This window comes from Bactrocera latifrons, unplaced genomic scaffold (genome assembly GCF_001853355.1).
Source record: "Bactrocera latifrons isolate USDA-ARS-PBARC rearing strain unplaced genomic scaffold, ASM185335v1 scaffold_43, whole genome shotgun sequence".
In the NCBI taxonomy this organism is placed as follows: Eukaryota; Metazoa; Arthropoda; class Insecta; order Diptera; family Tephritidae; genus Bactrocera; species Bactrocera latifrons.
The window spans coordinates 1,464,238-1,477,165 of NW_017537079.1; the positions used below are offsets into that span (position 1 = coordinate 1,464,238).

At 36.5% G+C, this 12,928-nt stretch overlaps 1 protein-coding gene across 1 annotated transcript in view; it reads right to left on the reverse strand.

The window, feature by feature from the left end:
• The window catches only part of LOC108972843 (mucin-2), a gene marked incomplete in the record, with an annotated part of 121,063 nt that extends 116,061 nt beyond the window's left edge, over window positions 1-5,002 (reverse strand). Inside the window, 1 exon segment of the mRNA XM_018939682.1 lies at window positions 4,248-5,002.
• Between the last annotated feature and the right edge of the window lie 7,926 nt (window positions 5,003-12,928).

The following is a 12,928-nucleotide window of genomic DNA, read 5'->3' on the forward strand; positions in this document are numbered from 1 at the left end:
GAATGGACCACCTAAGACGCAGCCGCGGTCAACATTTAAATGAAATTATCTTCAAAAAGTAAATGTCATGAACCAATCTAACGTTTCAAATAAAGAACCGATGAGATTTTGCAAATTTTATGCGTTTTTTTTTTTAAAAAAGTTATCAAGCTCTTAAAAAATCACCCGATATAACCTTCGGACATAGTTCGGTGGGTAATGGCGGTTGAGAAAACACAGACTATTTGATACCAATTTTCAATTGGTAAAGAAGGTTCGAAGTAAACATAGAAAAAAATGGCTGGAGGAAAGGTATGTTAGCTACGCGTAACACTATAAATATCTACACTGATGGTTCGAAAATGGACGATAGAGTCGGTTTGGGAATATACTGTCTAGAGTAAGCCATAAGGCAACCTTTTAAGGACCACTGCAGTATATTTCAGGCTGAGGTCTTTGCTATTGTGGAGGCCTCGGAGCTGACCTCTAATACACCTGCAATCAATTCCAGAGCCAACATCTACGTAGACAGTCAAGCAGAAATCAAAACAGTAACCTCATATCGTATACCGGCCTGAAGCAGGGCAGCAGTGCAAAGTGTTGTCAGAAGTAAGCATCTTCAGTTCTACTGGGTGCCGGACCACAAAAGCATGGAGGCCAAAGAAATAGTGAACGAGATTGTCAAGAGTGTTGTACGACTAACATACGAAAACGTAATCAACATTCGGAAACCAAAGCATTTTCTAAATGACGATCTTGATATGTGCATGGGTTACTTTTAGGTTAAGTCAGAATTGGCTGTATGTCAGGCGACAATAATAGCCAACAGTAATCTTAGATACTTTCAAAATCACTGTACTCGATGTTTCTAAGTTCTTTACAGTAGTTTAAGTTAACAAAATTCAACTTAAATGTTTTAGAAATATTGAAAAATGGCCTACTTTTCACTGGCGCTAGAGACTCAAGCAATCAAAGCTAATGATGTAACTAGCCTTTTGCTCAGCAGGCTAGTAATAAAATAACGGCTATCCAATAAAACTTTACAATATTTATCAGTTGCAAACAGCCTCAAAGACTTAAATTTGAAAGCAGCGCGCCATTAGAGGCAGCGCACAGAACATAAAAAACTACTAAATTGCATTTAAGTGCACCAAGCTGGGGCAGAGTGCAAGCAGCAGTCGCTGGCAGCTGATAAAAGACACAAACTTAACTGCAGATTACAATGAAGCACGCAGGCATTTATAAGAGCCGCCTTACCTACTGCAAACTGATCCCGCCCGGGAGTCGCTCGCACTAAAGTTAATGCCAAGTACAGCTCAAGTGCAAGTGCAGTTTGCGCGTATGTTTTGCTGTGCGTGGCAGGATAATGAAATGTGCACAATCTCGCGAGCGAAAAGTTTATGTTGCTTGTCTTTAGCGGCGCTCTTTGCATATGCACAGCGCTTAGGTGCGGGTGTGAGACACCACCCGGCTAATCATTCCAGCAACGCGCACGAATCTGGTGAAGCGTAAAACTGTTATTCGCAGCGTCGAGTTGCAGTTTTCGACTGAAAATTGTCTTAGCTTAACTCTCTGGCAGGTCATATTTTAGGTATTTGCCTCTTCAGTGCAGCAGCGCCTCCTTTACTGCCAGATTAGTGCTCAGCTCACAGCCACCTCTGCAACTCGGCGCCTGTGTATATATTTCATGCGGCACAACTGCATTTTATGTCATTTGTGTTTTATGACACACTGCACTTGAAAACTTTTAAAGTTCTGCGAAAAAATTTTATGGCAGTCACAAGTCAAGCAGTTGCAAGGTAGGAGAAGATTGCCTGGGGTATTAAGCAGTATAACTGCGATTGTAATGTGGCGTGCCGCGGAGAGCCTGACTTCCTTATAGTTGCCTCTAAGATTGTGTGTGTGATACTCTGGGGTATTTAAAACCTTAAATTAGTCGATTCGTGGTTTGCAGTCAGATGAGAATAGAGAGATAATAAAAAGTAATAAAAATCAGTGCTAGAATTTTTCACAACAATATAAATGGAATATTAGCCACAAAGGCTTTCAGCATATGTCAGAAATTCATCTCACATAAGAAAGTATACTCTGCTATCTAACTTAAGAAATGTTTGCTATTAATTTGAAGCAATTTTTGGTTGGTCCGAAGATCATATAAAGTTTAACTTATACTCGTATATATCCAAGAACGGCAGACCTGTGATAATAAAGGTATCCATGACTGTCTAGAATTTTTCATTTTTCCTTATTCAATTCAATCGTTAATGGTATCTGACGATTACCTCTAGTCAGCGCGCAGTATAGAGCACTACTGCCACAAATAAGCACTTCCACAAGTCAACTAAATAAGATAGTACTACAAAGTAAAGTGATTTGTCAAAGCAGTGTCATTATTCTGTCAAACGTTTTTAAAATAGTTACATATATCAGCCAAAAACTACACGACTTATTTGATCTTTTTGCCAGTAAAAAATATAGGCATATTTTAACAATGTTTGCCATATGACGAGGTATCAAATTCAATGGCAAGCCTTGTCAAAACTTGATAAATACTTGCCATTTCAATTTTTGTGTTATTTAATAGCCTATGGATGTAGAATGTTCTGCACTTTCAGCACAGTACTCTATAATACTGTGATTGTAAAATGATTTGTCAATTATTATAGAGTACTGTGGTTGTAAAATGATTTGTCAAAGCGGTCTCATAATTCTGTAAAATTTTCAACGTTTTAAAAAGAGAGACATATTATTACATCTATTTACAAATTCTCAACGATTCATTTCATCTATATTGCAGTAGAAAATAAACCAAATTTAAACAATATTTGCCATACGAAGAGCTGTCAAATTCAATGGCAAACGTTGTCAAAACTTTGGAAATGCCTGCCATTTCATTTTTTATGGTATTTTCACAGTTTGTCGATGTAAAAAGTTCTGCATTTTCAGCAGAGTTGATATTATAGGGTACTTTGATACTAAAATGATGTATCGTAGCAGTTTTACAATTCTGTCAAATCTTGAAATTTTTTTGAAAACAGCGACATATATTTACATATATTTGCAAATTCTCAATGAATTATTTTATCTTTTTGCCAGTAAAAAATATAGCCATATTTTAACAATGCTTGCCAAAAATAATTTAATGGCAAATTTGGTCAAAACTTGAGAAGTTCTTGTCAATTCATTTTTCGTGGCATATTCATAGCCTATCATAGTAAAAAGTTCTGCATTTTCATCAGAGTTGATATTATAGCTCGTTGCCTTTTGAATAATAATAATTCTTGAAGCACATATTAAAATTGCACGACTGTCGGTTTTGTGTCAATGAATTTGACATAAAAAAAAACTCGTGTTAGTTTTACGCCTAATGTAGCTAGTAAAACATTTTTATGAATTCTTCTAATATATTTAAGCACATGGCAATGATTAGTATTCCTAATATGTTTAAGCACATTTAGAGGCTTTTTTAATACCAGCGCCACCTGCCGGACATAGATGTTAACCGTATATTATACTTGCAGCAAGATATGAAGTCACGAAATAAGTTCGTAGATAAATTAAAGGTTTAGAAATAATTTTAATCTTATCAACACAAATCGGAGTGATTTTTGTATTACTTATTTATTTTCATTAAAAATTTATATGATTCAAATATGAAATCGTTGCAGCTATGCTAAATTTTTTATTTGTCAAGTTATCTTCACGAAATTTTCACACAAATTATTATGCTAGACAATGCTATAAACTGCGAATATAGTTTTCAAATCGAACAACTCTAACATATAGCTGTCATACAAACTGACCGATTTTTGTTAAGTTCTTGTATGGAAAACTTTTTTCTTTGGCTAGATATCTTCATGAAATTTTGTATGAATTATTTTCCGAGACAACACTTTAATCTCTAGAAAAGTTGTTCAGATCGAACAACTGTAACATATAGCTTCCATACAATATGATCGCACAAAAGCAAGAATAAGATCTTTTTATACACTTTTATGCTATAAAAAATGCAACTATGAAGGAATTTTAGCATCAGAGTTACCAAAGTGAATGTTTTGCCTTGTTCGACTTTCTCAAGTTATGTAAAAAATGTACTAAATATTTAATATTTATTTAAAACTCTCAATATAAGAAAAATATTTTTAAAAAAAATTTTGAGAGAAAAAACAAAGAAAAAGGATAAAATATAAATATTTCTTATTAAAAGCATTTACAGCAAAATATTTTTAGCACTCCAAAAATAAATAACTAAAATTATGAGTACTCACCATAGAATTGTGGTACTTTTGCCGTCCTTTCCAACGACAAAACCGCAATATGCGGTATCACATACAAATAAGCTGCAAGTATAAATTACACTGTACAATCTTAAGCCGTAATACACGAAGCTAAAAGTCGAAGTGATGCACCAAACCGAAAGTACACAAATAACTTCTTACGGCAAACAATAATTTTTAACGAATTTAAAAAAAAAATTGAATTTTTATTAAGGCAGCAGCACCAAAATATAGTTGAAACAGCGCTCAAAATGGCTCCAGCCAAAATTTCAATACGAACGAAGTTCCAGGCTTCAGCTGCCACACAATGCGCCCAGCAAAAGTTCGACAATGAACTTGAGTGGCGAGTTCAAAGTCAGCGCAAATTTAAACGGCTTACATATATACAGACAAATATGTCTATATATGTATGTAAATCAAGGCAGAATGTGGCAAGAGCACAGATTTTGCGAATGGGAGAGCTTCAATGGTTATAATGTTTCGGAAATTTATTTATTTCAAAATTTTTTATATTTCTAAAAAATTTGAAGGCAAAATTAGTAGTTTTATGCTTTAAGCACGTTCGTTGCTTAAGTCTTTTGTTTAGCACTAGTATATATGTACATATATGTATATTCACTTCTTACTCCTTTTTCTTGCTCTTTCACTACACTTTATGTAGCAAGCACACACACACTAACTCGAACGCGAGTTTAGCCAATTCGATGGAAGAAGACGAGTCGCTTTTATGTTGCTAACGCGCACGCAGTCGCAAGAGAACTGATGGCCCACAAGCGAGTCAAGGCAAATCACAGTCGCCGCTGAAGAAATTGCTTTTACCACAAGATCAAGTTTACAACGCTGCAACGGACAGTGGCAATAAGCAAATAGCAAATAAATGCTGGAAGCAAAAGGAAAAATGAGAAAAAGAAAAATTATGCAAATAGAGGAAATAAAGTAAAGAGAGCAAGCAAAGTGGAGAAAGAAAACAAAGTAGCGAAAGAAAGTTATAAAGCACAAGCTGGTCGAGGGCAAAGCGGCGGACAGAGCGTTGGAAAATAAGAACAAAAGAAAGCACGGAGTTGATGGGTATCAGTGATGAGTTATTTAAGAAGCAATGGGAGAGAGCAAAGATTGCGAGCAGATAGTTGGTAAAGTGGCAAGCAAGTATTGTAGAGGTGGATAAAAGAAGAATAGCAGCATTAAGGCATTAACTAGCTAGTAATGTATATGTGTATATATAAATATGCCTCACTACCCACAAATATATATTTTTCTCCGCACATAAACGCCCGATCAGCAACGATCGCGCATTAATTTTACCAGCACCGTGTTGCATACGCATAGTCTAATAATAAATGAGAAGTTCTGCAATAAGCAAAATATGCGATCATATCACTGGCATGTACATATTTACGTGTACGCAGCTCGCTCGTATTTAATGACTGTCGTAGCGTCGCGCCTATAGGGTGATGTATATGCGGTAGCTGATGCCTAGATCGCCAGGGCAGGCATTGAACCTGACTTTCTGTTGATTGCTGTTGGTGCTGCGACCACAAAAATAATAGCTGATTTTATTGCTATGTGTGCGCAGCGCGCAAGCGTACAAGCAGTATTTCTAGGTACATGCGTTTAAGTGGTTTTTATGTTAAAGAATTTTTCTTTTGTTGCGTTAAGAGTAAAGGCCGGTGGAGTGAGAGAGAGCGGAGCGCAATGTTGGCAAGTTAATAGTGGAGAAAGAGCGTTTAAGTTATAAAGGTGGGTATGAGATGAGTATGTGAGAGTGCAGTAATTTAAGAGAGCACGCGCAGAGAGCTGCAGATTTGGTGGTAGATCTATTTCGTATAAGAACATTGTTTAGATGTAGATAGTATTTGCAATTACTCAAATTATTAATAGTTCTCGTTTTTCAGTTTTTTGTAGGTAATATATTATTACTTCATGCAAATTAGTATTATTATCTGTTTCAATTATTCTATTTTCTATTTTTCGGATAATTGACACTGATTTCTTTTAAATCTGTTGTTTAAGAGCTTTTATCAAATAATGCCTTTCCAAAAATCGATTTAAAAAAGTCTCCTAAATTGTCAGATATAATTTTGACAATCATTTTGAAATCATTTTATCATTTTAAGCCAAAATGGATGCAAACAATATTTTGTTATGTATTTGTTTAGACTTCTATTTTTTCGATTATAATATATAGGGTCCGGCACTCGAAGTGCAGCTGTTGTACTGGAATCAGCTGCTTATAAATTTACTGAATGACAGCTCGGAGTATTGTTCACAAGTGAACGCAAGAAAAAGTGATCAGCGATGGAATTCAGACGTAATAGTGTGATTGTTTTATATTTAGCTGGAAAATCACAGCCAGCATTTGTTCTTGAGCTCAAACACCTTAATGTGAAGAAAGATTTTGTTTATCGCACCATCACTCGTTGCAATGTTACTGGTAGCATCGCAAAACGCCGTGGAGGTGGTCATCAAAAGACTGCAACGTCACGTGAGATGGTTCGGAAAGTGMAGAAGCGACTTGAGCGAAATCCCCGACGAAGTGCTAATCAAATGGCTAAAGAACTGAAAATATCCGACCACAGTATCCGACGCATATTGAAAAATCAGCTTAAGGTCAAGTTCCAAAAGACTCATGATCTCACACAGAAGCAGCAACAAGTAAGACTTGAGTGAGCGAAGCAGTTGCTTCGCTTGGCCGAAAGCGGTCAAATTCCGAACATTGTGTTTTCTGAAGAAAAAATTTTTCCAATTGAGCAACTCGTAAACTCTCAAAACGATAGGGTTTACTTCACTGACCGTTCATATGAGAATCTAAGTCATCGGTTAGTCAACAGGAGGCAACACCCGCCACAAAAATGCTTTGGGAAGCTGTCAGCGCAGATGGGCGCTCTCCAATTGTTTTCATAAAGCCTGGCGTCAAAATAAATGCGACATATTATCGGGAAAGTATTTTGGAGACTGCTTTAAAGCCGTGGGCAACAAACATTTCGGTCGCAAACCCTGGACATTTCAACAACACTCAACACCGTCTCACAAGCCGCGAGTGAACTAAGAATAGCTGAAAAACAACGTTCCGAACTTTATTACGACCACACAATGGCTCTCGAATTCGAATTCACCAGATCCAATGAATTATTTTCTCTGGGTCATTTTGAAGAGCAAGGTCCGAAGTAAAAAACACACTAGTCTCGAGATGCTGAAGGAAGTCATTGTCCGTGAGTCAATGGCCGGCATTCGGGCAGCTTGCGATTCCTTTTTTGACCGTCTCAAAGCCAGAGTTAAAGCAAAAGGTGGTCGTATCGAGCAAAAAAATAAATAAAAATTATTTTCCAAATCGAATTAATGGCTTTTTTAATGTAAGCACTTCGAGTGCCGGACCTTGAAGGTTACATTAAATTAATTCAAGTTTATCCGAGTAATAGTTTCGGCGATACAATCTTTAGAGCTTGTGCGTTCGTGGCTAGTTAGGCTAAGTATGCCGTCTTTAAACGCGTTTTTTTCTCGAAATTGTGTTTTTGAAGTCATTTTCGAGGATTTCTCCAGAACTACTCAACCGATTTTCCTGAAATTTTACACAGGTATTTGAGATACAATTCTTAAAATCTTCGAACTGACATATTTTTGTAAAAATGTTTGGGAAAAATCCAATTTTCAGTTTTTTTCTTTCGTACAAGTTCCAAGTTAAGGTTAACTAAAACACGTATTTCTTTTTTTCATGATCCGGGTGTTCACCGGAAATGGCATCGCATTGGTCGAATTTAAAATAATTTTTTTTTTTTTTAATTGTCAAATATCGATTTTTTTTTAGAAACCGCCATTTTATCAAACAATTTTATTTTGCTTATCTGGTTTGCTGCTCATTCAGTGAATGTATGATGGGCTTGATGTTCATTTGGATATCTAAGCTGCTGTAAACAAGATCCCACCGTGAAGTGGATGGGCACAGGTCCAGTTATTGCGCGCGATGGCGGTTGGACACCTTTGGTTCTTCTTCGATACTCTCCTCCACAGCTACAGTAGTGTCTTCAATACGTACGCAACAGCGTCTCTGAGGATGCGCATAAACACGAGACTGAATGTGGGGCGAAACTGATCCACGGATGCTCAAATCAACGACTCTGCTGTGCGCTTATGTCGACCGAATTTTAGACGTAGCTGCATCGCGCGAACCGTACCAATATTTTCGTAAACAATTTCCACAAATGAGAAACGTTGTTTTGTAGTAAGTCTATGCCTTATGAAATGTCAAACCAAAAAATGTAAAAGTGAATGCTTAAAGCTCAGAGTATTACATTTTTTTTTAAGCTGCTCTCTTCTCTTACCTTTAGACTCAAATTTATTATTGAATTTCTCTGCATTCCCCTTAACTCAATGAATTTCACTCTACTATATCGCTTCAGTAATCGCCACGCTGCTCTATTGTCTAAATTTACCGTTAAATATATTGAATCCTGTTGAGCCATGACTTATATTAAGCGCATTATATAACTGTAATTTGTCTGCCACACATTCGAAGCATATATTGCAAGCGGTAAATAAACTGCACCCAGCTGTGAGAAATCAATTCACCGGCAAAAGCCAACAACTATTTCTACAGTGGAAGGACGCCGTGCTCTCGTTAGGTAACAAGCGACAACAATTCGCTATAAAACACAACAGTGTATTTCCTTGACTTCATGCATTTTCCGCTGTTAAGCAAATCCATTTGTGCATTTGTAGCTCGCATCCGCTCGTTAGAAGCTTATCTTATCACTGTGCACTTTGTAGGAATGCGAAGTGTCAACAAACTGTGAGCAGCAACGACGAGATGCAAAACAAATGAGCAACACAGTAAATAGATAATATAAATGTAAATATATTTTTTCCAAAAATTCGTTTATCAGTTGATCTAGAAAGAGGGGAGATTATTGCTTACATGCTGTCAAGTCGATAAACAGACAGCAACAGTTCATTGGTCCTGCTGTATAAGCGTACTTTTCGCTGATTAAAATCGATGTGCTTGTTTGCATGTATTTGTAAAAAGTCACAAGCTTAAAGGAAGGGAGCGCAGACAAAATTGAGTAAATTAGAGATAAACAAATTGACGATATTCTTAGCTGGAGAGTGGTGAAAGGTGAAGGTAAGAGAAAAGAGAGCAGGCAAGGATAACTGTTAGCAAATAAAGAAGAATAACTAAATAACCATTATGTATGGTTTATTGTAAGCAATTCTGGTTGCATTATTTTAGCTGTATTTTAAAGATACACCTGGCGTAAGGTATGGAAAAAATATTCAGTTTTTTCATATATCGGTAGTCTACCAGTTGTTCAATAAGTTTTGTCGTTTGATAAGGAAAACACAATTTTATGATTCAAAATACACTTTATTATACAATATAATCTCCATGACTATTGATACTCACTCCAACGATCTTCCGACCTGTGGATCCCATCCCTCAAGTGAGAATCCGGAATATCTGCAAAATATATTTCAACAGCTGTTATGACCTTTTCATTTGATGAAAAACGCTTGCCACGCAAATGGTAGTCGCTGGGAGCTAAATATGGTGAATGCGGTGGATGCTCCAACAATTCGAACTTTAACTCATGGATTTTAGCCATTGTCAAAATGCTCTTGTGACGTGGTGCATTTTTCTGATGAAAAAGAATTTTTTTCTTCCACAAACCGGTTCCTTTTCACGATATTTTTTTTTCCTTCAACTGGTCCAAAATGTTACACTAATATTCAGAATTCATTTTTTTACCAGTTTTCAAGTAATCCGCAAACTAAATTCGTTTCGAAGCCGAACAACCAAGTTCACACCGCTCTTTAGCCTCTTGTTTTGATTCAGGATCATGGTGATAGACCCAAGCCTCATTCTTAGTGATGAATAGAGGCACAAAATCCATTTTATCCAAATGTTGCTAAGAGTCGCATTAGAATGTGTTTTTATTCCTTTGTTAGCGAATGCGGCACCTAATGTGCACACAGCCTTCTAAAACTCAAAACTACACTTAAAATATGGCTAACACTGCCTAATGAAATGTGTAGAGGCTCTACTAAATATCACTCAGCGAATCCTTTTGAACGAGCTGAAGGATAAAATTCGTAAAAAAGACACGATTTGCAGAAGAAAATATCATTTTTCTTCAGGACTATTCACCGAGCCACACAAGAGCATTTTGACAATGGCTAAAATCCATGAAGTTCGAATTGTTGGAACATCCACCGTATTCACCAGATTTGGCCCACAGTGACTTCCATTTGTTTACAAAACTCAAAAAAATTATGCGTGGCAATCGTTTTTCATCAAATGAATAGATCATAAAAGCTGTTGAAGCGTATTTTGCTGACCTTCCGGATTCTCATTTCAGAGATGGGATCTACAAATTAGAGGATCGTTCAAACAAGTGTATTAATGTTTAGGGAGATTATATTGAATAATAAAGTGTATTTTAAATCATAAAATTGTGTTTGTCTTATTAAACGGCAAAACTTATTGCACCACCTGGTAATGAGCTTTCCGCAGATATTTTAATTTACTTTGTTTCGAGTTGTTTCGATTCAACATTCTTTCAAATTCTTCAAGAAATAATGTTTCATTAATTGCTTAAGCAAATATTTTATGTGTCTACATGTGAACAATCTACGCATGTCATTCTTTACATTACCTTTATGTTTAATGTAAGCCCACAAATCATTAGTGGTGTAGAAAAAACTGCGGAGAAAAAATTATGAAAAAGTAAGTAAATAGCCGAAGTCAAGGAAGGCAATGACCCGCAGAACTTTTGGCGAGAAAGCGCGAAATTTCTAACAAAAAATATTTACGACTGTTCAGTGGTCAAAAATAAAATTACAATAACGTGGTAAACAACAAATATGCAGGCATGCGCTGAGGGCAAAATAAAAGCAAGCAAAGTGAGTTGAGCAAAAATAATGCACAAAGGAATGAAAAAAATATAAAAAATCAAACACTGCAAAAAAGTACTCAAAGAATTGCTAAAAATAGTTTTTTTCTTTAAATATACATATTCATTAAGCACCGTTTTGAACAGAACGCTATTGCTGTAAGCGCCAGCCTTTTAGTAAAAGGCAGTGAATGGAAAGCTTTCTAGCAGAATGTACAAGTGTAATATGGAATTGCAAAAAAGTCATTAAACTTTTGCGTCACATAGCTGAGCGTGGCCAAAGCAATGTTCGCTACTGCCACTGCTTCAATTCTAAGATTTTCCAAAGCTAAGCTTATGTAATAAGTATGCTACTGATTTTCAATGCTAAGCAATGACATAACCAAAGCACAGAAACTAGGCCATTAAGCAGAACGTTGGTTAGCTCTAAATATCTACAGCTGTATATAGTATGTATATGTGTGTCTGGGGAGTTAATCAAGAAGAAATAAAAATGTGGCCAACCGTCAGCAGGTGAAAAGTTCATGCAAAATGTGAATGGTGGCTTGCAGAAGCGTCTATAAACCACAGCAATATGTGTGTAGAGCACATAGATATATATGCTAGATATATGTATGAATATATGTATTTGTATATACATGCCTACAAATATAACCATTGCCAACTTGCAATAGTTGATTGACTTGCCAATTACCAACTTAGAATGGCTATGCGCTAATGAAGCGACCGCCTTATGGGTGAGAGAGGTAGGTAAACATTATATTTATATGGTACATAATCAAATATATATATATATATGTATGTCTATAAAAATATATATATTCACATTAATAAGTAATTCTTCGCTTCTGTCTGCTGATTGATGTCATATCATGGCCATTTGCTGCGCCATCACCAAATTTAGTTGGTTCTTGTATTAAGTTATTGCCAACGATATGCGGCTTCGCTCATTAACTTCGCTCACACATTTCGCTGACGCACTTCGCTCACTCATTTTACTCACACATTTCGATCACGAATTTCGCTCACTCATCACCTTACCGGTAACAGTAACAGCATCTTTGATTCTTGACTCAAGTTCTGCTGATCTACACTGTTTGGTTGCGAGCAGCTGACCGCAGCTCTTGACTTTTGGTCTTTAGCCGCTGCTTTGGAAATTGTGTTAGCAGTGGCTTACATTGCTGCACGTTTTATGAGATAACAGTAGCGCCGTTCGGTTGCGAGACTGTATTTATGGAATGCAGTCACTCAAATAAGAAAATTATTATGCAGCAACGAGACCAAATCCAAAATCTTTCCGAGTTGTTGGTCAATTGAATAGAAACTAAGCGACTTTAGATATTATTAATTGTCCAAAAATTTCGTCTACATCATTCTTAAGCTATCAAGGTATTTAAAATATCCTTAACAGCCAAGGAAGAGTCACAGTCTCGGCTGGGTCGGCTTACAATGCCTAACCCAAAAAATGATTGTCTTTACGGTTTCGGCTTATTTTTGGAGCACCAAACGCGTGAGATTGTTGGACAGTTTCCACGTCATATTCATAAGCTCACATCTCACCACAAAATATGATGCGCTCTGCGGCTATCCTGCTCCGATGGCGAGCATATTTTTTCGACCTCAACTCGCAGTAGTGTTCGCAAATGATTTAGCTCTTTTGCAAAGAGTTCCATATTAACCAAAACATTAAATAAAATGTATTGAGTCAAATCCCAAGAGCTGTCGAGTTCCTCTGCTATCTCTCTAATGTCCTCACGGCGATTTTTTATTCATAATAAGTAAGTAAGTAGT